At 39.3% G+C, this 25,894-nt stretch overlaps 1 long non-coding RNA gene across 3 annotated transcripts in view; it reads right to left on the minus strand.

Annotated features, from left to right (window-relative positions):
• LOC136012234 (uncharacterized) overlaps positions 1-25,894 on the minus strand; it is an 87,558-nt gene that overhangs the window by 48,992 nt on the left and 12,672 nt on the right. The window contains exons 2-3 of one of the 3 annotated variants that reach the window (XR_010611629.1): positions 7,905-8,008; positions 7,020-7,094 (exon numbers count right to left, since the gene is read on the minus strand). The exons of the other annotated variants lie outside the window; for them this stretch is intronic. This is a non-coding gene — a long non-coding RNA (uncharacterized LOC136012234). The remainder of the gene's footprint in view (positions 1-7,019; positions 7,095-7,904; positions 8,009-25,894) is intronic. 3 annotated transcript variants of the gene reach the window in all.

Raw genomic sequence — 25,894 nt, forward strand, 5'->3', positions numbered from 1 at the left:
TCCACTTATGAGAGATTTAATACTGCATATTAATTATTACGTTGTGCTGTTTAACTATGATGTTGTTTTTCCCCTCATTTAGTGGGAGATTGATGCACATATAAAATTGACTCTACTGTGTGTATTGAGTGTAATGTGAGGATGATTAACACCTTGAGGATAGATCACAAGGTTATTTTAAGTCACCAATTTTTGTATGGCTTCTACTTTAAACTCGAAAATTCAACAAATGGTAGTGCCTGCTGACACCATGTTGTATTTGGCTGAGCCCTATAGCTCTTGCACCAGAGGTTTCTGCAGAAAGGCCCTTCTCTTATCCTCCATACTTGTGGTGAGCTCTCAAAGTACCATGAACTCCTACATCATATCCAGCAACTAACACCTGCTTGTCATCAGTACCCACCCAAATACTCATGGGTAATAGCTTCAATCAAAGCTTGATTTATGGTAGCTCCAAACTCAGAATAAACTATACAGGTATGAACCAGCTGTCCACTTTTGAGGAAGTGAGAAAGGATGCAGACCATAAGAGATACTACACTGATAGAGTGGATATGAGAAGTCTGAAAAACAGGGCGGTGATTTCTGTGTGAAAGTGTTTCAGAAGCACAAATCTGAACTGCCAGACCTGATCTACCCAAAGATATGCATTAGTCACTACATGTGACTGAAAGAGCTATGCATCTCTAATATAATTAATATATTCCATGCATGCACACATGTACAGACACAAGCACACCAAATGAATGAATCTAAAAGATGGAGCACTATTTCTCACTTCCAATTATATGGAATGAAGCAATATGATGTCTCTTGTTGGGATTTTAAGCAGTAGCTATACCTGCATGCAAATCCTGTTTATCACAATTGCCATCATGTTTATGGGCATATAAATTTCTTTTCATAATACTTTTTCATCAGAGGTCAATCAGCAGCCAGTAGCAAATCACCAAAAAATAAATTAATTTATATAATTGATTTGCTATATTACATTCAAGAAATCATTCTAAAGAGTTTCCTATACAGCATGCAAAGTCTCAATTCCAATAAATTTAATGAGTGACAGGAAGTTAAGGAACTGTAGTAAATCTACTGGCCTTTTTATCTCCAAGAATTCAACCTAAACACATTATTTCTCTTACACTGTATGATCTTTGGTCCATATCATTAAGCATGCTACAGTCAAGCAGATAGAGCCAGCTATCGATAAGATTAATAGAAATTAAATAAATTTATAATCCTATAAATTGCACCCCCGTATAGACATTTATACTTAAATGGTAAGAAAAAGGAAGTTCATTAGCTACCCTATCCCCATGGACTCATAGTGTTTAGACAATATGGCATTTTTGCCACCCACTGAGTTAGAAGCTTACAGTCTAAGAGACATAGTGCTAAGTGCTGGCTGGAAAGAGAGATTGCTATTTTGTCCTGTGTCCCCAGCTAGCATCAACCATTAATAAATCGCCAGCAGAGTTAAAAATACTACCACATTTCTCACCTTCTGTAATACTATAAAAAGAGGCGGAACTAAAGAGCACCAAGATTGAGAATGGGACTGGCAACTTGGAAAAGCCCTAGGCTGACTTGTTCCAACACAAAACCATTTGTGCGTTATTATTCTCCGAGCTTCAGCTGCTCAAAAAATAACTTTGAGCAAAGATGTGCTATTACAGATGGAAGCTGAGATGCACCCTACAAGTCTTCAAGTTTTTGTTTTGTAGGGTCATTTTAAACCAAAACTTTAAATTTAAAAGGTTACATATTTCCACTCCAAAAACCTGTATTCAAATAGAAGTCTTCCAATGGAAACAGAAAGAAGCTAAGAATGAAGCGAATGGCTCTAGAATACCAAATAAAATACTGAATCTTCTCTCTTGAACCCTGCACTAAGAAGTAAATATAAACTATCTGTTCTTAAGTGCCTGATATAACAAATCTGATCATAAACAGTTATAAACTTGAATGCATTCCTTCACCACCCCTCTCTTCCAAACTTCTTCAATGCTTCTCTCCATTTCACTTTTTCCATGCATATCCTGTTTGTTATTTTGTAACTCAGTCCTTCAGAAAAACTAAGTTTTCATCAGATGATTTAGAAGTCTTTCAGTGTTTCATCTCGTTTTTCTTCTTTTCCGAATAAGGCTTTTGTACAAACAAATGACACATTCCCAAAATGCTTAGTAAGAGCTCTGACTGACCTCAGTGAATAAAATCCTCCATGAATAAAACTGTTTAAAAAAGACATTAAAATAAAAAAGGCTCAAAACCCCCCAGACATCCCAACTGAGACCGCACTGGCTATAGGGTGGCAGCAGCCATATTAACCTGGTATTTCTTCATGAAAACTGACTTTTATTACTCAGATAACACAAGTGACATAGCCTTCAGAAGGAAAGAGACAAATTTGCCTTAGCTGAAAATCTAGCTTTATATTTCAGGAAAACTTGCTATGAGCTGCTTTATAAGACAACAGTATTACCGCACATTACAAGTTTTCCTCCTCTCAGATTAATCCCCTAAATTATGCCTAAGGGTGGCTGTAGTCCTGCTAACAAGAACAGCATAGAAGTTGGCTGGAGTGACCTTAACCATGCACCTCTGTCATTCAGAATTCTCTGGTTTCATTGACATTCAGCCTTGATAATGAGCTTTTGCCAGTGTTTTAAACTTTGTGAGAATATCATAGTTTATATATGTAAATATACAAAGTCACACACTGTATATACACAATATGTATAAAATATTCCTGTAATGCTCTTCATCCTTAAATTACTCCAGTGTTATCAAGCTTGTTAGCACTTTAACAAGGTACTCTGGCTGGGAATAATAGAAATTGCAAAGCCAGAGAACAGATACTTCCTGTTCAAGATTTCTTGAAAAGCCCCAAATGACTGAACTGAAGGACAACAGAATAAACTAAAGACAAGGAAAGCAAGAAGCCTGTTGAATCAATAATAGACTGTTCCACTCTGAAGTACCCTGAAGAGATTGCTCCTGGGTCATGAGCCTGGGTAGGTTTCAAACACCCTCCTTTTCAGAGGATTTAGCCTTTTGGCTTTCCCTGTTCTGTGTAAAAGTCATCTAGCTGCCAAGACTATAAGATGGTATCTCAATCAATATATTCTTTAAATATTTCTGGCAGGCACTCTGCTCTGGTTGACAACAATCTACTTTTTTTTTTTTTGCTGATTTCAGCCAGACTTTCCTTCCTATTGAATGCTTCATAGAGAAAAAATACTTATCAAAGGCTAGTATTATGCCATGAGGTTTATTTTTAAAAGCTTCTCCAAAACATTTTTATAACATCTAAAAATGTGATAAGAACCTTTTCTTCCAGTACTATCAGTAAGAATTAATAGCTTCATAAATTCAAGTTTTATTTACATATAAAATGTAGTAAACTGTTATGCAATGAGTCAGAATAGCATCTTTTTGAGAAACAGAATTATTTATTATTAACAGCCCAGAACAGATATAAGTCCTTGTTCAGGCTGGCAAAATTTAAGATTTATGCTGGTCTTAAATAGCTAAGGATCCAGCCTGTTCTTGTAACAGGCAAAGGAAGGTATCTAACAACTCCACATGCCATTAAGGTTAACTCTTCATCTGGAAGAGGTGGGTGATACACAGAGTGCATTATACACGGGCTAGTAACTGGATGGGCAAGGCCAGTGGTCTTTCACTAATCCCAGAAACATATCCACAATCAACATTCTATTGATGTTTTATTCTGTTAAAATATTTTCCTTAAATACACTGCTTAATTTTATCTCCAAGTAGCTCTAGAGTGTTAGGTCATAAATTAGCAAAACATTTAAATAGGTATGTCATTCCTAAGATATTCAGTGAGAATGTTAATCATGGTCAAAACTAAACATGCACATTCCTGTACCAGAATATCTTCCTGCATTTGTTTTTCGGTGTTCTTTACAGATTGAGTCACTGTTTTGCAATATTTCTAAGCAATTGTATAGCTGTTATCAATGCAGACCAGTTTAATTGGCACATTCTATGGTAATAGCTGGTGTGGGATGCATAAATGTTTACTTCTTTATATATATTCAATTTAATCTCTCCTTTTTTGTCAATATTATATCTGTACACCTTTCTCATGGCAGAGAATTGCTGAGCTGCAGGAAAATAAGAGGAACAAATAATGACTACAGAAAAACTGTGGGTAAGTGGCTAAACAGGGGCTCTTGCGAGCATTTATAGTTTTAATACAGCTAGTAGCACTTCAAAAATATTTGTCAGTATTTGAAGCTTAGTGTGCTGCCATCCTACACTGTCCAAGGAAAGCACACTGCTCTGGGGCGTCTCGGACCAGTCATTTATTTTAAGCCACAGTTAACATTCCCCAAAAACATGCTTTCTGCAGAATTATAGCCTCAGTTCAAATCTTCAATCACAGAAGTATTTGAGTACAAGTTACTTTTACATCTTTAAGAAGGAATTAAAGCAGGACAGTTTCAGACAATGCCACTAAACATTAATCCACGCAGGGCCCACATTTTGCTGGCTTACTGCGTTTCATTACCACTGAGAATTGAATATGAACTGCTGCACCTTTCTGCAGGAGCAGTAGGAACAACCCAGATTTCCAGGCAGGTGGGATTCCTCCTCCTTTATTATAAGCTTGTCTTTATCATTCTGTGGAACTGTTCCTCCCAACCCACTTTTTATGGTTCGAATTCATATGTATATACAACCTCATGGATGATGGTTGAAAAGATACTGATCCATAAGAGGTTTAGATATCATGCCAGTGGCTCCAGAACCATTTAATTCAAGTTAGTGAAAGGATGACAACTTCCCTATGCTAACAGAAAAATTTAAGTTACTTGGAATACAGGATTAGATTTACTGCCCAGTCAATCCTTCTTAGGTCCAGAATCACAGTTATCCTGCTGCCTCTCCATTACAGCCAAGAAGCCGGTATCTCCACTGAGAAAGGACAGTGCTGGTACAAAAGCACATGGTCCCTGTTTGACCAAGGGAGACATGATTCAGCATCTGCCCCTGGGCTGAAGAAACTCGCTCAGCAGAGTGCTGCATCAGAGCCTTGAACAGGCTTGTGAAGCCACCCTCCCATCAGAGCAGCTCCTCTGCAATGCAGCTGCTCTCCAAGGGAGCAGACTGGTGCCAAATTGCCCAAGGCCAGATTCATAGCTAAGATTCAGTTTGTGTTTGATTTATTTTGTTTGCCATTACACTCTTTCTGCTCTTTTTTCCAGACAGTAGCCTATGATTTTAATAGAAGACACCTTGTTAAATGCTGTTTAACACTATGAATGCACCCACAGGGTCTATTTCACCTGTTTTTAAGTAGTGCTATAATGCTTTCTTTACTTAATAGACGACAGGTGAACTATTCCCAGATTCCCAAAATAACCATAGGAAAATATTGAATATATATTTATAAAACATGTCTGGGAAAGGAGTTATATCCATGCAGTGAAATGTCTCCAGCATGGAAGTGCCTAAATGAAAGACAGAAGTTAAATAATGCTTCATGATGCTGGAGCACTTGAGGAACCAATTTGAGAGACAGCATTTCAAAAGCCACTCAGTACTCATCAGCATGCTACACGGAACCACTCATGCAGATGGGACAAGGGTTCATACCTATGAACAATCTATGTTGCGCAGTCAATCAGTCGTAGACGTACACCCTTTTCATTATTTGGAGTATATTATTAGAGTATATCTGCTGTTCTCGTCTAGTTTACTGGAGGACGTGTCTTCTACAGAAAAGCACTTTGTGTGTCTGCTAACCTTGAGTATCTGAGAAACACCAAGCGCTCGTGCAGGTGTTGGTAGAACTCCTTATTCTCAAACCTTCTCCCCAGGAAGAGAATAACTGCAGATAGCCTTTGTTGCCAAGAGCAAAAGCAAAATCAGGACACGCTTGGCTCAAGCTGAAATTGTTAATTCAAAGTTTGTTGCAAGATTTTCATGCGTAAAAAATAGCCATAGCTGTTAATATAACTAAATATTGTAATAACGCCGTAAGTGAAACAAAACATGCTCTAAAATTCATAGTAGATGTTTTTCCAAGCTAATTGTAACCATTTAGAAAAAGACTGGAATGCAATAATGCAAAAAAAGAAGTTTCCATGGTGGTATCCTTCAAAAAACTGTTCAGAATTACTGTGAAATGAAGTATTCTAGTAACGTTCTGAAGGCAGATGTCAAAATCATATGTAAAGGCAGCAGCCTTGAAAACCTAGACTGTGCGTTTGAAATCAACCACGATAACAAGCAAGGCAGACCCTGGGATTAGATCCTCTCATTTCCAAGGCTAATCATGAATGAAATCATGGGTTTGCTTCTTGCCTGACAGAAATACTTTTGTTTGTTTTGACTGGTATTTTGGTTTCCTTCACTTCTTGTTTTCTGTTTTTGAAAAGGTACCACGTGGACTTATTCTGTGCAAGGTCGTTAAAAGCCTGAATCTACACTGCACTCCAAAAGTTTCACTGTCTTTTACAAGTGCCCCTGGGTAATGTCAACCCCCCAATATGATGTGAATCTCTTATCTTTGGGAAATACCAAATCCACACTATAAAAAAAAATATTTTGGTCTTCATATTTTACTGCCTGAAAGTGAAGTCTCTCCCTGTCCTTCTAACTAAACTGCAAGAATGGGATTTTTGCAAGTACTACCCAGTAATAATAGCCTATAAAAAAGCCCTTTCAAAAAGTGATCTAATGCAAAAGATTAGTCCAAGACCTAGAAATGCAAAAGGTACAGGCAAGAGCATAAAACTTCATGGGATTTCCTGGCAGAGATAATTTTTTAATCTCTTACAGCAAAACTGAGGCATGCAAACATCAGAAATGATGTTTTCAAAAAGGTCATAACTAACCTCTGTCTTATACTCTTGTGTGTAAGATAGAGCTAACAGCGGTGCCCAGTGTTTGCAACAGACCTGATATTTTGAAAGAAAAATCTCTACCCAGGTGCCAGGTAGGACCAGGTATGCTGATAAGTAACCAAGTCACATGCTTCTTACCATATATTCTTATTTAAAGAGAGAGAAGGGACCATGCATTTCTTCCACTGACAGTCTTCCCTCCTCAATAAGGAACTGCAGAAATGAGGAGCAACATTATTTCTATTCTTTACAATAATAATAATAATTCATGAAAAAGGAAAGACTATACATAACTTTCAGACAACACAAGCTACCCACGGGATATACAGAAGCTAGAGATAAGCAGTGTCTATTATGCAGAGATACAGGTCATGAGTGAAAGGGGTTTCAAAAAGAAAAAGCCTTTGCATTTAATGGATGGCAGGTTATCACAGTTTAAGCTCAGTGACCTAATCTTTGAACTCAAACACCAAGAGGAATGAGTAACTATTTATCAGACAGTTGTCACACTCTCAATACTCCTTCTGTTTCTCCAGGTATTAAAGGTTCACCATTGAGCAAGCTTAGGATATTTTTTTAGGGTAATGAATATCCACAGATAAAAATGTGATCATTTTAATGTATTTCTGCATAGAGAGGATGATATTTTCCATTAGGATAAACCCAGTGAGGTCAAAGCTGTGCCAGAAGAGAATCTGACTCCCAGTGTTCATCTCACTGCAAATCAAAGATAGCATAGCAGAAAGTTCTAGTCAATTACTATACTAGCTATATTCAGGCAAATTATTCAACAATGCAATTGAAACTGAGAAATAATGCACACCGCATAAGCTGTAACAGTTTACATCTAAACTGTTAACATGAGAATTTACAGAAATGAAATCAAAAGTTTTTAACTATGACAGATGACATCTTGAAAATACATATCAAAAGTGTGTTATGGATTACTGTGAGTCAAAGCATCATTTTAGCAAAGCCACAAATTATTTATATCAATGGGTAAAGTGAATCATTAATACTAACCACCATTCCATAAATGGGTTGAACTCTTTCAGCCAGAGGACCAGAGTGTTTTACTGTCTGTATTCATGGTACAAGCTCGCTGTCTGCATAAATGGGCTTTCATTCTGGAAAACGAAGAAATAATTGATGGCAAGGCTCATTCTCCATTGTACCAATGACTTCTATGCATGACATCAGCCAAGCTATTAGGCTTGCCTGCATTCTCCACTGCACAGGCTTGTGCTCTTACGAGTTCATCACAACATCCTAGAATTTTCATGTTGTTACAAAGGAAGTATAAAACTAAAGTCTGCCACTGAGAACCCTTGGGCCCTGTGGTGACCTCCAGACCTGTTAAAGCTGAAAGGAGTTTCAGCAAAACTATTGTCAATATCACCAAGTGGTAAAGCAAAGGACTAGGGCAGGGAGGAATAAATGCTCTCAGATGCAATCTACTTCTGATTATTTCTCAAACTTCTCTAGAGTTAGACAAAGTGAGAAGTGCAAAAAAAAACACTGTCTTGGTAAGAACTGTGTCACTGACAGGGAGTAAAGTTTTCCTTAACATTTAGCCAACTGAAATATCATTTGCTGTGAAAAAGATACATGCTTCAAACAAAACAGAACAACGTGAAGTACACAAAAGAGATTTGTAGTAGTGTGTTAAGAGATTAATAATAATTTTCTTACTCCATCAAATGTATTTATGCTTATAACAACATACACAGCATAATTACGACACGTGATAACCAGTTCTAAGTGAATTCAACAGGGAATGCGAACATCCAATACCAAAAGCTCACTCCCAGCACTTCCAGATGGAATAGATGCAGGACCAGACTTTCATAAGAGCCCAGAGGCTTATTTTCAAGAGCTCAGCACCCTCGGCTGCAGACAGATTTTCAATATGCCAGTGTCATATTTAGACATTTTCACTAGACACTGATTGCTACAGCCACAGAAGTAAATCCCTCTGTGGCAGTGCCACAGAGATCAAGACTCTGTGTACATACACCCCCATCTCTGAGCATTTTGGTTGAACACAATCACTTTGTTTTGGTGCCTAAACTGGGGATGAGCTTGTGAAGGAAGTCTGGCTCATATTGTGGGCAATGACTTTTCTTTGAAAAATCTGCTCCACAGAGCATTCTTGGATTTCTGACAAGAATCTCCCTTCACATCTAAATCCAGACAGATCAACTGGGTGACCTGCTGTGCATAGTTACATGGAAGCTGAAAGCTTATTGCTCTGCTTGAAGTGTGTATGGCCAAGCATCCTGACTATAAGTGAATGCAAGTTGTAGTTTCTCTTCTTTAGTTTATTTGTAAAATTTTCAGGTCTCCCATTTATCTAGAAGGCGTTATGTGGTGCTACAGTAACATCTGACAGCCTTTACAAATTAGCTTTGTAATGCTGTATCACTGCATTACTACCACAGCCGAAGACTCCAACTGATATTGTGTCCTAATACACTAATTGTAGCCCAAAGAATGTTGCAATAGGTTCATATGCACAAAGATTTATTAATTGGATCTGTAGCTAATAGCATATTGACTTAATATTTAAAGTTACTTTGGTGAAAAAAATAGTAAAACAATAGGACAGAGAAAAGGGAAACAATTTCTCTCCAGTAGCCAGCTGGTGGGAAATAAACATCCTCTCTATCTTGGGCATCCTCGCCAGTGCGGCAGGTTGCCTAACCCCAGTACACCTCCCACTGTTACTGTAACCATCTTAGTTTTACCAGGACCTTATCAAACTCCCGACAGGTTGCGCTCCTGCTTATGATGCTGCTTGCACTGACTGAAGCACACATTAATCAGGGACAAAGTACTGCACACCAGCTAGGCTGTAATCTTTACACATGCCTACCATTGAGTCCCCTGCTGTAAACCAAGAGCTACGGCCAACTGCCAGGAAGAAGACGGTGGGCAGTGAGAGACAAGACTCTTCCTGGGTGTGACTGCTTCCTGTGAGAACTGTCAGCACTCAGTATAGGGTTTGCAGGAGCACAGCCAGGATAAAGGCAGCATGAGAGCACAGGACAAACAGTGCGCATTAGGTCAGAGAGAGGTTACAGAGCCCTAGATATGGGGCAGGCTGCATGTGGGGCTGCGGCAGGACAAAGGCTAAAGCACGACTCTTCAGTCACAGATTGCTCCTTGGCAGAGTTAGTGTCCTCATTATGAAAAGCCCTTAAACAGTTAAATTAAGTCAGGAAGGTAAATCATCTTGCCTAGAATTTCAGCACTGTTCCAGCATAACAAAGGGGCTAAAGCATCCCAACTGTGGCATTGTTTCCTTGTGCATTCCAGGTAATTCCAAATCTGTGTCACTTATACAGCAGTGACTCTATACAAATATTCTCTATGTACTCTGCCTACACATTAAAATGGAGGGTGGAGAGGGGAAGCAGGGCAAGCAGGGCTGCAGTCAGTGCAGCATGAGGTCTGAGCTAAGAAGATAGATGGGGTCTCAGGCAGCACATATACATGGCTTGCACTCAACTCGCAGCCCTTGTGCACTTCCACTCACAGGGGAGCGGACTGCTCCGACTTGAGTTTGAAAATGACTGTGTCGACAGATCTGTTCTATTCTGAGGAGTAAGTGCGGAAACATCTGTACTAATGCTAAGGCAAATACTGTATGCAGTGTGGGAGAAACAATTGACTAACACTTATTTTGTGCTTTGTACGTATTCCCTGGAAAGCTTCAAGGCCTAAAAAGAGACTTTGAGAGGTGTCAGTATATCTACCTTTCAAGGTATTGCATACACTTTTATCCTTCAGCATCACGATGAGCACACGCGCTCAGAAGTCTCAAACAGCAAAAGACATGATGTTTTGACCTACACTGGGGTATGTTTTCTCCTTGGAGACGCAAAAAATTAACACTGAAAGACAGGGAAATTCCTGACTGGCCAATAAAACAATGAGCACATTATCAAATAGGTTTTCCAGCTGGTGGATATAACCGTCTTTCAAGACCTGATACTTTGAAAGGCCACTTCCTAACAGGTGTTGTGAAATGGTATCCACCAAACCCCTCAGATACAGCAAACAGGCTGTGAAAGAAGAAGTAAACAGTTACTAAACTCCACTAGGAAATATGTGCAATAAGCACTAATGCACTATGGGTGTTCTGCTCTCTAAGCTTATAAACACTATCTGTGCCAACAAACACCTTTGTTGGATCTTCATAAAATCCCTAGCAGAAGTCGTCATGGAAGCCCCATAGGTCAAATCAACACCACACAGCCAGGAACAACTCTTGTTGACATTTATACCATTACCAAAACTGGAAGCTACCAGCAGCATGGTATTAAGGGGAACACATTGCTTTTGAGACATGAAGAACCATTTCTACATAATGATGTCCTGCCCACTGTGGATAACTCTCTACACTTCAAACAGTACAGAGAATTATATATTGTGCAATTATTTACAGTGTAGACACATGTAAAATATCATTCAGAGCAAAGATTAGGTTGAAAGAAGCCTATGTTAATCTCTTCTTTGTACTAGAAGATATGGGGAAAGCAGCAAATGAATTGCTATCACTGTATTATAATAGTGGGAATACTACTGTTTTCTTCATCAAGAGCTTTCACCTTTTTTTAATAACTGCATAAATCTAGGGATTTGTAACAAGTCATAAAAGCCTTTCTAATTATGATAGAATGCTTTGCTCGGTTATTTGCTGTAAATCCACAAGAACGTCAGATAAGGTCAATCAGTAAATCACTGTGGAGAAAGATTCTGACCTCCCTGGGCACACGTGGTGCACACACTTAGATTGGACAGAGGAAGCTGGGTACTCCTTGCAAACCATTTGAAACAGGAAACTGTTTCCAATTTTTATGAAAATGTTTGATATAAGGGGAAAGACAGCTTGTCAGAGCACAGAAGAAGGGGTCTGTAGTCCCTAGCTTACAAAACCAGCCCCCATCCCAAAGGGCTTATTATCGCAGTTTTGCTGTGTTTGTACAGTACCTGGCTACAGTGGAGTGCAAGTCAATAACTGGTGCTTCTCAGCAATGTCTCAGGAAAAAAGAAAGTACATTACTCTGCCATGTTACAGGGTATGTCATGATGTACTTTACTCACTCCTCCACTCATCCCTCCTGAGAGGAGTAAAACTCAGAGATTAAACAGTATTTACTCCCACTCTCCTGTTAAGGATGCCTGAAGCTTTAACTTTTTGACAGGCTGTTCCTGTTTCTCCTTTCTCGCTTCTCACTGTGAGTTCATGAAAAGGCTTTTGCAGACATGCACTCCCATGGCTTATGCATCTGCTCCCTCATGGGTGGACAGTGCCCTCAGGGGCCAGCCTCCTTAAAGGGCTTCTGTGCCTGGCCTGCTTAATGGGATGGACAAAGCCAACCACTTTATCCTCTGAGACAGCCATGGGAACTTGAGCCTGGCTAGATTAAATCCTACAGCCACAGAGACCCTGGCATCAACCCAGAGGCAGGCATCCACAAGGAAGGAGCAGTTCTTCCTTAGTAAGGTATCTGTAGGATCCCTTCCTTCCTGCTTAACTGCAGAAAGCTTTAGCTCAAGAACAGCTCACTTCCTGGGGACATCCCCTCCAAATCCCTAAAGCACTTGACTGGATTTTTGGCCAATAGCACCTTTTTGTTCTCCCTGCCATATGGCCATCTCCATCACACCCTTCTGAAAAACAAGGTTAAGGCAGAGATGGCTCCACGAACTGCCCTTGAGGAAAGTCACCTGGGCTGAAGGCACATCTGAACTGACCATCTTCTGTGGCAATAAGGTCTCCTTGATTCCTGGGCTGGAATGAGGGGCCTCATTTTGCCTCAAAGTTTCTGGCATGGGGCACAGACCCAGGTGCCACCTCACCATCCCAGAGGGACCCCACAGCAACTTCTCTTCAGTGAGATGCAGCCCTTCTCCTATGCCTGCTATGCTCAAAGTCACTAAACCACTGAAGGCAAAAAACTGACATTATCTTCATTTCAGGTCAAGAGAACCACACCTCTCTGCCTACACTGAGATGGTAGGGAGAGCAGAGGAGGGCCAGGCCCTGGGAAAACAAGAGGAACAGGGCACAAAATGGCAGAGGAAGCTGCCTTGCCTAGGGTGCACACCAAACACATGCCTCAGCAGCATCTGTCCTTCGAGATCCCAGGCTCTCCAAGGACAAAACACATTTCAAAACCAGCACAGTCCAGTATGATTTTTGACTAATTATTCTTAATCTCTTTGCCTTCAGTCCTCCTAAATAGAATAATATAGCACATTGCTGAGCAGCTTAAGAAGGATCAGGCTCTGGTCTCAGCAATGGGAGCTCAGTCGGGAGTGTCCCAAAACAGGAGTTATATGGGGCTACACTCCCTGTTTTAAGTTTCTCAATCTTCATTCAAAGAGTGCGTTATGTTTTATTTGAGGAGTAGTGAAGTGGGTGTAACAACAGGTCTGCTAAATTGAGAGTAATGAAACCCAAGGATTATACTGCTGGTAAATCAGCCATGATCAGTATAATTTATTTTTTTTTTATTTTTTATCTTGTTGTAATGTTTTCAAATTGCCTGAACATTCTGACTAGCATGACAATTATCTAAAATTGCCATAACTGTTAGTATACAAATGCTACAAGATATTACTCCTCTTGTTAATTTTTCATTCCCCTCTGCCCTAAAAAAGGAAAGGAAGCTGCAAGCAAATAGTGTTATAGAAAGGGACAAACAAACAACTGGAAATTGACAAAACGTGAATATCTTCAAAAACCACTAAACCCCCCTTTCATTTCTGTAAGGTTGTTGTTTCTTCTGTTTGGTGGTAGGTGCTTAACAAATAAAAATCTATGAATTGGGCCTAGAAAGGCCCTGTTTGTGATAGAGAGAAAAACATTTTGACCTCAGTTTCACCATAGAGAGCTGTAACAACTGACTTCCACAGTGCTCCCCTACATTTATCCTGAGGCAACCCAGTCTAGACCCTGGGCCTTGAATTGTTTGCTGAGAATCAAATGCAGCCTTATGACTCTTGAGAATAGCCACATTAGTAAAATGGGTACTTGAAATCATGCGAAGTGCCTCTTCAATAATGCTGTTTGTGAAGCTACAGTGTGTTTGGTTCATAATAGATGACTTCTCTGGTTCAGCACTGGGCAACAGTTCTTAGAGAATGCAACAAAGGAGATCCATAGGATATCAACTTTTACTGAAACAAGTAAAATCATTTTGAAGAACAGGAAACATCCAGGTGGACAAGATGACACAGCAACAATTACACAGTGACCAGCAGTTTTGTGACAGATACCCAAAAGAGAAAGAGATCTCTATAGAACAGAAGGAACTGATGTTGACAATGCTTTTAAGAAAACTTTGCAGAAGATGCCCTTTGTTCTAAGACCAAAATGTTTTCCAGGACCATTATACCTTCCGGGCTCCTCATCCCCTTCATTTTTAATTAGCTTTTTTTCTTATCTGTGCTTCGTTCCATTTCTTCTGTAATAGCTGTCTTTACTGCTGTCCTCGTACCAGAAACACTAGCAGGCAATCAGTGCTCTTGGAATAGGCACTTGGATTATAAAGGCACAACGAAGATTTATGGGTCACGCTTCTCTTGCCTTTGGGCAGTAAACTGTTCTGAGTAGGGGGGGAGTGGTCTAGTCAAAACTGATCAACAGGCACACCTTGTAGTACCAGATATCTAGCTACAGGTAGAAGAGAGCCAGTTCAGAGAAATAATGAGGCAAATACTTGAACATGTATTGCTTTAACAGTAAACATAACTTCATAAGCAGAACTCAAGTCTCCACAGCCACAAGGTTAGATTTTGTTAGTTATACTTCTGTAATGCCATTCCATTCATTTTAATAAAGGGATTTCTGGCTTCTACCACTGCATCTTAGACCAGAACCTAAAACCTAGCTTTCTTTAACAGGAACCAATAAATCAACCTTACTAACTTATTTGTATTATCTCCTTTCCCTCCAAGGCTCTTAAACTTCTCAAAGAGTTGACCCTTGGAATTTTGGTTTCATTCCCTTAAATTCCCTGAAATATCCCATAATGCTGTAGTTTTATCTCCCCACCTATATTGTCTGCTCTCTCTCAAATGGATTTTTAGCCAGTAGCAAAAAGTCTGTAGAAACTAAGCGAAGTATGCAAATACAATAGAATTGGACACCATTTAACATCCAGCAGCCACTTCTGCTGTTCTCATTGAACTTGAGCACAAACTTGGTAGAAGTCTCAGATTTTGTGCCTCCCATTTTCACCAACCACTCAGTTCTGCTGTCACTTCTAGTAAGGAGTATATCAGGGGAAAGTAAGAAACACCACCTTCTTCTTACCACTGATGAAGGGCATTACAAAGTGCACCATTATCAAAGGCAACCAGGTTGACAATCACCTGCAAGCATGTCTTTTTCCAGGAGCTGATTCTGGGATTCTGCTAATCCATACTGTTCACTACCATAACTGTTTGTAAAGACAAGACCATCGAAAAAGCATATTGCATGCAGAAAGCTCTCTGTAAGCAGTCGTGGGGAGGACCAAACCAAACAAAGAAAGGACAAAAAGCATCTAAGACCAAAAAAACCAATATCATAGAGATTCCCAAATCCCTGAACTTAGATCACTAAACCATTTCTCTTTCCAGGATTAGCTTATTTATGACACATTTTCATGCTTTCTAGTCCCTGCTAACCCCAGGGGATAACCAAGATATGCAAAAATAATTATCAGTTTCTCAAGCCTTCAGTATTTTTTAATATTAACTATAGGTTCAGTTTAATTCTATTTTTATCTGAACTAGTATGCGCATACTAATGGCTTGGTTATATGCCAAAAAAAAACCCTCTCTCTAATTTTAGAAAAGAGATTTCAACTCACTCTTTTATAAATGCTTTAAGGCCTCCATGCTACAGATATTTTTTCCCCTTCCATGTTAGTAAGAATAGAAGTAATTTCTGTTCAAATTTGCTTAATTAGTACACAGCACTGTATAAAATATTTGGCAGTATTAAGTTCCTCAAACTGATGATCTTGCAATTACGCATCCTAAATTGCAATGACAGAAGACCAACTCTGTTCCTTCAAAATTAACAGCGTCAGCATCAAAGGGCTGTCTCCCCAAGCCTGTTTACTCTTATCTACAGATCTTACCAAGAGCATAATGAATTATTAAGATGTATGACAACAAAGACTCTTCCTTGAATGATACTACAAAGACATTATTATCATGCTAAAATTATGCTCATAACCAAAGAAATTAAAGGAGGTGAGAAGATCAAGGAGGGTCCAGTATAAGATTCATTCCAGGAAGATGTGGGCTTATGGTCCTCTAAGGAAAGAGGAGAGCCAGTCAAGGGAGAACACTCAATCTAAGGCATTTCACCAGAGTGCTATTACCATCCTCCATTCAGAGTGACTGTGTAAACTACTGAAAGAAAAGGTTACGGTCCAATATTCTGTTGGCAAAGTACAGACCCTGCCATTTATTTGATCATGATAATAGCCCTTGGCAGGCTATCCTTCCCAGCAATAAGCAAACATTGCCTTTTTAGCTAAGCAGTTTAGAGAGCTTTGCAAAAATAAACCACAACTAAGCAGTTTCAACCCAAGAGTTAAAACAACAGTAATTATTACTTAATTCCTACTCATTTGCAGCTCCAGTTGTGGCAGCACAGAAGAAGTAGCCAGTGGGGATTCATTTCCTGGGCACGGGCGACAAAACATATCTGCTTAGTTGTCAACTAAAATTATCAACAAATTTTCACTGAAGGGATGCATTTGCTTAGTGAAATAAAATTGATAAGCCTTTGGGATGAGCAGACAGTGATGGACAATGAATAGGTGGACAATTGAAAAGAGCTGAAGACTGCTAGCAAAAAAAAGTTTCAGACCACTAGCACTAGTGTGTACTGGACTTCAATCAACAGCAAGCTTTCAGCCCGCAACATCTCCTTAATTTTCATTTTGTACTTAAAACTTGGATCTTCTAGAATACTGTGCACATATTATCATTTCCCTTTATGTTGAAATTGTGCTTTTTTTCAACATGCTCAAATCACTTATATTGAGGCGATATACCTTGCTGCTGACTGCAGAAAAAGAGTGTTTTCACAGAAAGGGATCAAGGAGAGAGGAGAAACTGAAGTGCTCAGTTACAAGAACTGGTAGCTTTGAATGGAAATGATTTCCACACACACCCCTCACACCAGTACCGCATTTAGATCTTGGACCAGTCATAGATTCAGCCTTTCTGTTCCTCAGAGTCTCACTCTCTAGCATTTGATAAGTCTTTGAGAGCCTGGAAAAGAATATTTTCTCCAGATCAAGAGGTTATTACCATTCATCTGTAGTCTGCTTACGGCTTTAATGGGGATAGGACTCAGCTGTGAATGCACATAATGCTCCCATAAGCAGCAACAGAAGTCAAATATAGAGAAACAGACAGCTCACCTGGTAGGTACTAAATAAATATACAAGTGTAGGCCCAATTGCTCCACAGTATACATTCTCCAAATGATACACTCTAATGCAGGAGAGAAGCTATACCAATTACAGAAGCACAAAGTTGACCCTTCAAACTGACTGAATGCACTCACCAGACATATAATAGTTCTGAGAAATAATGTGCTCTTTCGGATAAAGTATGCAAGATTAAAGAACTGGAACTGACTCACTGGACACCCAGTATAGTCTCAGCCACACACAATTGTCTCAACACCTGATTATTTTCCAGTTTAAATCTCCCTTTTTGATATGAAAGTGACAGCCCACCTGCTGCACCCACTACCAAGAAAGCAGAGGCACAGTCAAGCCTGGCTGCTTCGGTCTTTGTAGTAGAAGTAGAAAAAAAGGTCTTGTCTCCAAATTATGCCCTTCTCTGCTTTCGTCTGCAGCCATATGGCTCAATTTCCCACTTACTGATCTTGCTAGAAAGATGCTCCAGACCCTCACTTCAGGAAGATTAGAAACCTGCTTCTAAATCAGTCTAAACATTCATAATTAATAAACCTTTTCCTTCTTTACATTAAATTAAAACACACATGATGCTTACAGTTTTCATGTATTTGTGATTCTTCATTGTATTTCCCTCCATATACTTTTAAATTATACCCTTAAAAATCTTTTCCTGATAGCTAAAATGAAGTATAGTGCATTTCCTTTGTCAGTCACCTTATTAATGTTTGATACCAGCTTAATCTACCCTTGGTAAACTAATGAATGTATACTGTTTATTCTCCTCTTCCCATCATGTATCACTATTTTTTCTTTTCTTTTAAAGTTAGTTAGGGAAATGAAAGCTATTCCAGGGTCAAAGAAGGCTGTACTAGTTAAATAGATAAATACTGTACTTTTCTAAAATTAATGGATTTATTTAACTGACATTAAGTGCCTGTTCTGTACTGTAGTTAAATAACCAGCCTGAATAACCATCTGGTTCGAGTTTAAAAACCTTTCAAATTTCACTCCTGCAAATATCTTTCCTGATCCTAGCTCTATGAGAGAAAGAGCTACAGGAATGATTGGGCTGCTCGAGAACATACCCCACAAGCCTGATCTTGCAAGGTGACAAATCGTTAATTCTGACTGAATTTAATGAGACATCAAGTTCTCAGCAGATTTTGGGTTACAGCTCCCAAGCTCAGAACCAAACACTGGTAAGATGCTCTCAGTGAACATCCGCTGTTCAGAGCAACCACAGAGAACAGGAAGATTGAAGAGTTTACAGAAGAATAGGTAAAAGGACAGAGAAAACTGGAGAAAAATAATTTGAACATAAATCTTTAAACATCTAAAAACCCAGACTAGCAGTCAATGCACATGTTGAATAAATGAGCCATTTTTCTTGCGCAAATAATCACAGCAGCATGCATTTTGGTGCCTGTTTGAAGAGATTAGAGCAGTGATAATATTAGAGTCAGTAAACAGCTAGTGTATGTATATTAGTATTCCACACATTTTATTACTTAACCCTTTGGAATAGCAATTAGTCTTCAGTTTAATTGACCAAATGAAGTTGGTAGAAAATTTAAAATGTCTTTTCCGAATGACAAAACTGAGGCCTTTTATCAATAATAAAGGTTTTTAATGCAAATTGAGGACTGCTGAGGTAGCGGAACTGTCTACAATAGGTTACAGTGTACAGCAATAAACTTCCCATCTCCTATCAAGCCTTCAGTGTGCTGTTCACTATGCAGTCTTTATCTTCACATGCTGACACATGTAATCGAATGTTCTCACTTTACCACAGTAGAAGCAATTGCTTGACAATTTGATTATGGCTTCCTGTCAGCTCATACACAGAATATTCTCTGAGCTTTCAGGAATTGCAAAATATTTTGATTTTACAATGATAATCTTCTGGGGAAAATATCATTTAAAATATTGATTTCTGATAGCAAAGCGCCTCCAGATCTGCATGCAGAAACTGCTCTGAACATCGAAAAGCTGATAACACTGCACATGAGAAGAGAGGCAGAAATGACAGTAATGTGCAAATAGCAGAGGGAGAGGACTGGTGAATGAAAGCAGTTACTATCTGACAGCTGCTCTGCATCATGTGTGAAATAAGCGGATGCTCCCAGTCTGGGCTATGGGAGACAAGCATCCTCCCCACAAAATTCCAGACAGTCTGAGCACAGAGGCTAAATCCTTAAAGGACACTTTACGTCTAAATATGGCTTCAGAAAATCCTGGGTGAGGTCCATGGGCAAAGAACAGTGGAAGACATGCCTGGCTGCTGCCTTTTTGGTTGCATTGAGACAACAAAGCACTTCACAGCAATTGCCGTCAGTCTAGCACATTGGGTTTGTTTTTCCAGGACAATATGTTATACAGCTCTTTACATGTGGGTTGCAGCCAAAGAGCTGTTGCCTAAGTCAGAGGGTGGGATCAAAACTGAACTGATGCCACCTCTGCATTCCCTCTGTCTAGTGCTGGCTTAGTACTAAATTGCCCCCCTCATAGTTGGTTCTATTTTACATTAAATGTCAAAACCTGCAGTAGGTCAAGATGATGTCTTAATACCATGCAGCAAAGTCTCAGTTAATCTGTTTTCCTCTGGCCATATCCTAGAAGCTTAGTATTCACGCAGATTTCTTGGTACCAGCCAGAGATGCCACGTGGGCTGTCTGCACTACCAAAAGGGCCAGAACAGCTGCAGCACACTTCCTAAGCTAAGCCCATGCAGTTATGTTAGCTCCCTCCAAATAAAACTTCAAGAAACATTTTTGTAACAAAAGAACAAGTTTCACTCAATGTTAAGTGATATAGATGTCTACATCCTCAGGAACACATCGTGGTAACAGTTTAAAAACCAGTTTCTTTCACCATATAGCAAGGACTCCTACCTCCAGTTCAAGGAAATGGAATACAGACATCTAAATCGTTTTGCCTGTGTGGCCGTTAAGCATTTGTGGAAACATTACCCTAAAAGTCAAATTGTTTTGTTGCAAAAAAGTCAAAATATACCTATTATTTACTTAAAATGTAGAGATGTGGTGGGTTTTTTGTTTGTTTAAATTGCTATTTTCATCAAGACATCAAAATATATTTTGTTTTTGTTCTTCTTGATGGTGTTGTCCCTGACAGTTACACGTAAGAAAACATGGGAATATCTAGAAAGGGAGTGATGCAAGACAGGGCAGTCCTGGAGCTTAAAATGGAAGAGAAATGGCTGAAAGTAATATTTTTGAAACTGCATGACTAAATAATTTACATGCACCCAGGAACATATGTGCACCCCCAGACCACAATCAATCACTTCACCTGGAATTCAGCTACTCAGCACTGTAATATTCATATATACAAGCTGTTAGCTACCATTAATCAAAAAGCTTTTAATTAATTACTTAAACTTTTAAACAACAGTTTTATGAATTTACACTAAATTACTAAATTAACACAGAATCATAGAATCATAGAATAGTTAGGGTTGGAAAAGACTTTAAGATCATCAAGTTCCAACCCCCCTGCCATGGGCAGGGACACCTCACACTAAACCATCTCACCCAAGGCTCTGACAACCTGGCCTTGAACACTGCCAGGGATAGAGCATTCACAACTTCCCTGGGCAACCCATTCCAGGGCCTCACCACCCTTACAGTAATGAATTTCTTCCTTATATCCAATCTAAACTTCCCCTGTTTAAGTTTTAACCCGTTACCCCTTGTCCTGTCACCAGAGTCCCTAATGAAGAGTCCATCCCCAGCATTCTTGTAGGGCCCCATCAGATATTGGAAGGCTGCTATGAAGTCTCCATGCAGCCTTCTCTTCTCCAGGCTGAACAGCCCCAACTTTCTCAGCCTATCTTCATAAGGGAGGTGCTCCAGTCCCCTGATCATCCTCATGGCTTCCTCTGGACTTGTTCCAACAGTTCCATGTCCTTTTTATGTTGAAGACACCAGAACTGCACACAATACTCCAGGTGAGGTCTCACAAGAGCAGAGTAGAGGGACAGGATCACCTCCTTGGACCTGCTGGTCACACTCCTTTTGATGCGGCCCAGGATACAGTTGGCTTTCTGGGCTGCGAGCGCACACTGAAGGCTCATGTTAAGTTTCTTATCAACCAACACCCCCAAGACCTTCTCCGCAGGGCTGCTCCGAACCTCTTCTCTGCCAACCTGTAGCTGTGCCTGACATTGCTCTGACCCAGGTGTAGGTTTTCACCTAAATGCTAGAGACCACCTATGTGTGTCATTGAGAAGCAAATATGTCAAATTAGATAGCCAGTACTGAGCCAAGTCTGAAGAGCTATCACATGCTGCAAGATGGAGAAGTCTCAGCAGACTTACAGTTTAGCTCCCTTACATCCAAGGGGATCACAAGAAATCTCCAGATATAAAACATCGAAAAGAAATTAGCCATACTCACTTGCACTATGGCATACCACAATTCACTGAAGTCAGTTAATTGTTGGAAAGGAGGAAGAGCTTTTTAGAGCTCCTTTTTGAGCTCCAAAAGAGCTTAAAGGAGTCTATTAGGAAATAGTTTCCTTTATATTACACTAGATGGTTCCTGCCTTCCACCAAACTCAGAAAAGGACAAAAAGCTTCTCTCAACCTTGTTAGATGAGACTGTCTAACCTGCTGCCCTATAGTTTAAAGGGGAATGATTTAGTTATAACCAGTTGATTCCACTGTTGTGCTGTAGCCAGTCTTGCCAAGTGAGTTAGAATACTATTACTAATATATTACTATTTCAAGCTAGACTTTTTGGTAAGAAAAAAGAAAGATGACAGCTCTTACTGAGAAAGGAGTATAAACTACTGAAACAGAGTACTTTGCAAGCATCATTTGGGATTAGATTAATTGCAATTATTTTTTTTTAAATGGCATTATGATTACATTTTGTAAGTAATGCTGCTTTACACATACAAATAAAATGAAGAATGTAAAGTAATGCTCAGCAAAATGTAACTCAGCTTTTTAAATTCATATGAAGTTTTCCATCTTTAAAGCTATCTAAAATTTAAACTGAAGTGCTTCTGTAGGTGGTGTCTAAATGGCTGAAAGGGCTTCTTCTCTGTTCAAGCTTAACTTTTTGGAGACCAATATAATATTTTTCACCAAACTCTTCTTTTCAGAAGAAATACAATATCTGAGGCTGCTCTGCCCAGTAGTATAGATATATCTATAGTCATATTCCCATATAGGTGTATAGATAGTCTCAATAAAAACTTCAGGAGATTTTTTTTTTCCACAATTGTTTTCAATACTATGCAGACACCTTTCCTAGAAGCTGCACAGAAACCACAAGTCAAGTAGCATCAAAACCATATTGTTGGTCCTTTGTGGTCTAATAAACATTGACAATATATAGAGATTACCAAAAAGAACTGCCTTTTATTTCTCTGGTTGACTCCCCAGTGCATAGAATTTGTTTTATAATAAAGAAAATATATTTTTATAATTGCAGCAGGTGTGGAATATAAGTGACTCTTTATGTTAATAATTAAGAGTCGGGCCTATCACATCCCTGATCATTTAAGTCACTTTAATGATACATGAAATATAAGAGACTACTTGACTAAAGGACTCTAAAAAGGGCAACACCACTAAATGAGAAGGATTATTAATGCTGGGGCAAACTTGAAAGGAGATGGCATTCATACAAAATGCAATTTACTTTGACAGTAATTCTCTCTATTTTCCCTGCTATTATTGAAGATATATGTGTTGGAATAAGAGCTTTTTTCTTTAAGAAGACAGCTGTTCACTCTGTTTGGTCTGCAGTTAAGTCATAGTCCTGTGTTAATGGCTTCAACACTTACTACATAAGAAAAATTATTATGATGTCATTAATTTATCATTTAGAGCCCTACTGCAGGGTCAAGTAACTGAATGAAGTGTCATGAGAAACTGAACTGCAGGGTGCCCTGAGAAAAATCATTGCTTTCAGAATTGTGGGGCAGGTTTATTTTGTTTAAATGGCTTTTGTTTAAAACAAGACAAACCTGAGTGACACAAGCAGTTGCTCAGGGGTATGTGCTTTTATGTGGGTGCTACAGAGACTTATTTCAAACGCCCATTTTTGACATCTCTGCATTAATTTTCTTGAATACACTGTTTACCTTTAAAACAGGACCAGTTCTCTTTTTCCTACCTCTTTATTCAGAGTGGTCAAACATGATTACAAATGTCCTTACAGGCTTTTAATTCTGAAATCATTTAAGGAAATATTTTACCTTCACCATTCACTGTACATCAGGGGTTTTTCCTTCTAAAAGTTTCTGTCCCTTTGTGGTGGGCATTATCCAGCTTATCATCATGTCAACAGCATTTGCAAGTACTGTTCTGCTTAAACAACCTCAGTGGGAGCAGGCAGAGGGACTCCTGAGTGCTGTGCAATAACAGACACTAGGCATGAGGAAGAGAATTGATCTTCCTCAAAGTTAGGGCTTGATCCAGGCCAAGGTACTTCCAGGTGACATGTGAGTGAGACCAGGTGATGTTGGGCTGCCAACCCCAATTGCTGCCTAGAAAAACAGTGACCCTGAACCCAAACCAGGGAACAAGGCATTTTTTACCCACCCACTGCAAAAGAAGGATATGTTAATGTTGTTCCTTGTGTTTCTGATGAACACTCAGAGAGGTGACCTGCAGCATGATGAGAACATGCACTTTGAGTCCTACATACAGATAAGTGCTGGCAAGGTCTCAGCCCAAGGTTCTTAATCTCAGATCAACTACATTCCTCCAAAGGAGTTCTTCTGGCCCCAAAGTTCTTAGAGGCTGCTGGAAACCAAATATAATTCAACAAAGACTGATAAAAAAAATAACAATATGGAAAGGTCAATAATGAGGCGGTGGTCCAACAGAGAGATTCGGAAACAAATCAAGCTGCAAAACCATTACAATATATTCACTGCTCCAGAAGACGTGTTTACAGTTACACATTTGAGCACATTTAGACAGAAAAGTTACTTAACATAATTGACATACTACAGCTATTAACATAATCCTATAAAAATCATGCACTGATCTTCAAGGTCAGAATATTTTTCTTCCCTTCCAAGTTGCGACACTCAAAATAATACTTAACTGATCCTTCCTATATGCACGTTATCCTTCGCCTCCAGGTGTTATCCAGTGATATGTAATAGCTCAGATATTAACAGCTTGACACCATTATTCCTTCTTGTTAGAGCATCATAAAATATACCTAGCAAATTTTGTTAGAATATGGATGTCCAGAGATCTTATCCTGGCCTCTAATGGTTAGACCCCATAGCTTTTTTCACGAGTAGATGTGGCTACAAGACCATGTTTTGCCTGGAGATTAACAATAGCATTTAATGCAGTTTTCCTTTCTTTACTACCCATCTGAAACAGAAAAGGTTAAAGCACTGGACCAAATCAGTTGTCCTTATTGCCAGCATTGTGGCATTAAAAAAAAAAATTTAAACTACCTGAAAATGTGTAGATTGCAATTCATTCCCTTCTCAGTCAGTTCTCTGCATGGAGAAGCCAATGCTCAGCTTCTTCACATTGTTATACAAAACGCTTTCTGCGTGCAGGGTTGACAGACTTAGCGGAGAAAAGAACCACGCAGCTCTAATTGTATTTTTGTTTGGCATCACTGAAATTATTGAACTGATATCAAATATGGTCTTCAGAGTGAAAAAGACTTGACCCCATTAATTTCGATGTCTTTGGTTTCTATATAGCCCCAACAGAGAAGATTAGACTGCACCTGAAACTACTACCCAAGAGACTATGCAAACATATGAAATTAAAATGAATGAGTTCGGTCACATAGAGTTTAAATGTGAATGGTGGATGAAGAATAATTTCAGAGTTCTTATTCTACTCCAAAAATCAATATGGTGAAGGCAGATAATTAACAAATCCATTTACAGAGATTATTTCTGAATGATCATAAATGATTATAAATACTAGGTTTAGTCCCTGTATTTTCACCTTCAGGGACCTCAAATCACTCCAAAAGGAGAACTCTGAGGACAAAACATAAGTTTAATGAGGAACCATTGTGAACCCTTCCCAGAAAAACCAGGCACTCTGGCATTGTAGGAAGACACTGTTGATGTCACTGTAGGAAGACAGACTTCAATGTCCACTAATCTGAAGCCTTTAGATATAGTCAATGGAAGTCAGTATAGCCTAAAATAAACCAATTACCTATTTTCGTCTTCAATTTACACAGATTTGTGACACAGTAGTTAGAGAAGACAGTATGAATCGGTATGCTTCTGCATTATACGGCCCTCAGAGGAAAGGCAGAAGTGTCCCTCTTTCCTCTGGCCTGCACAGACCAAGGTCAGATGTGTCAGCACCTCCTTGTCACCATCACTGTCCACCCTGTCCCCCTTCCTCCCAAGACCAGCCTGCTGCTAGCAGCAGTCTCCTTCCTTTACTAGTGCTCTGCATTCATTTCCATGCACCTTGTTTTCAGACCTTGTTTTCAACCCATTGGTGCAGTCTTCTGGAATAAGTTTGTCTTTATTAGTGTTGTCATTTAAAAACCATATAGATGTAGAACAGCACTTTTGGGGAGTACTCTT

Source organism: Lathamus discolor, chromosome 3, assembly GCF_037157495.1.
Source record: "Lathamus discolor isolate bLatDis1 chromosome 3, bLatDis1.hap1, whole genome shotgun sequence".
NCBI lineage: Eukaryota > Metazoa > Chordata > Aves > Psittaciformes > Psittacidae > Lathamus > Lathamus discolor.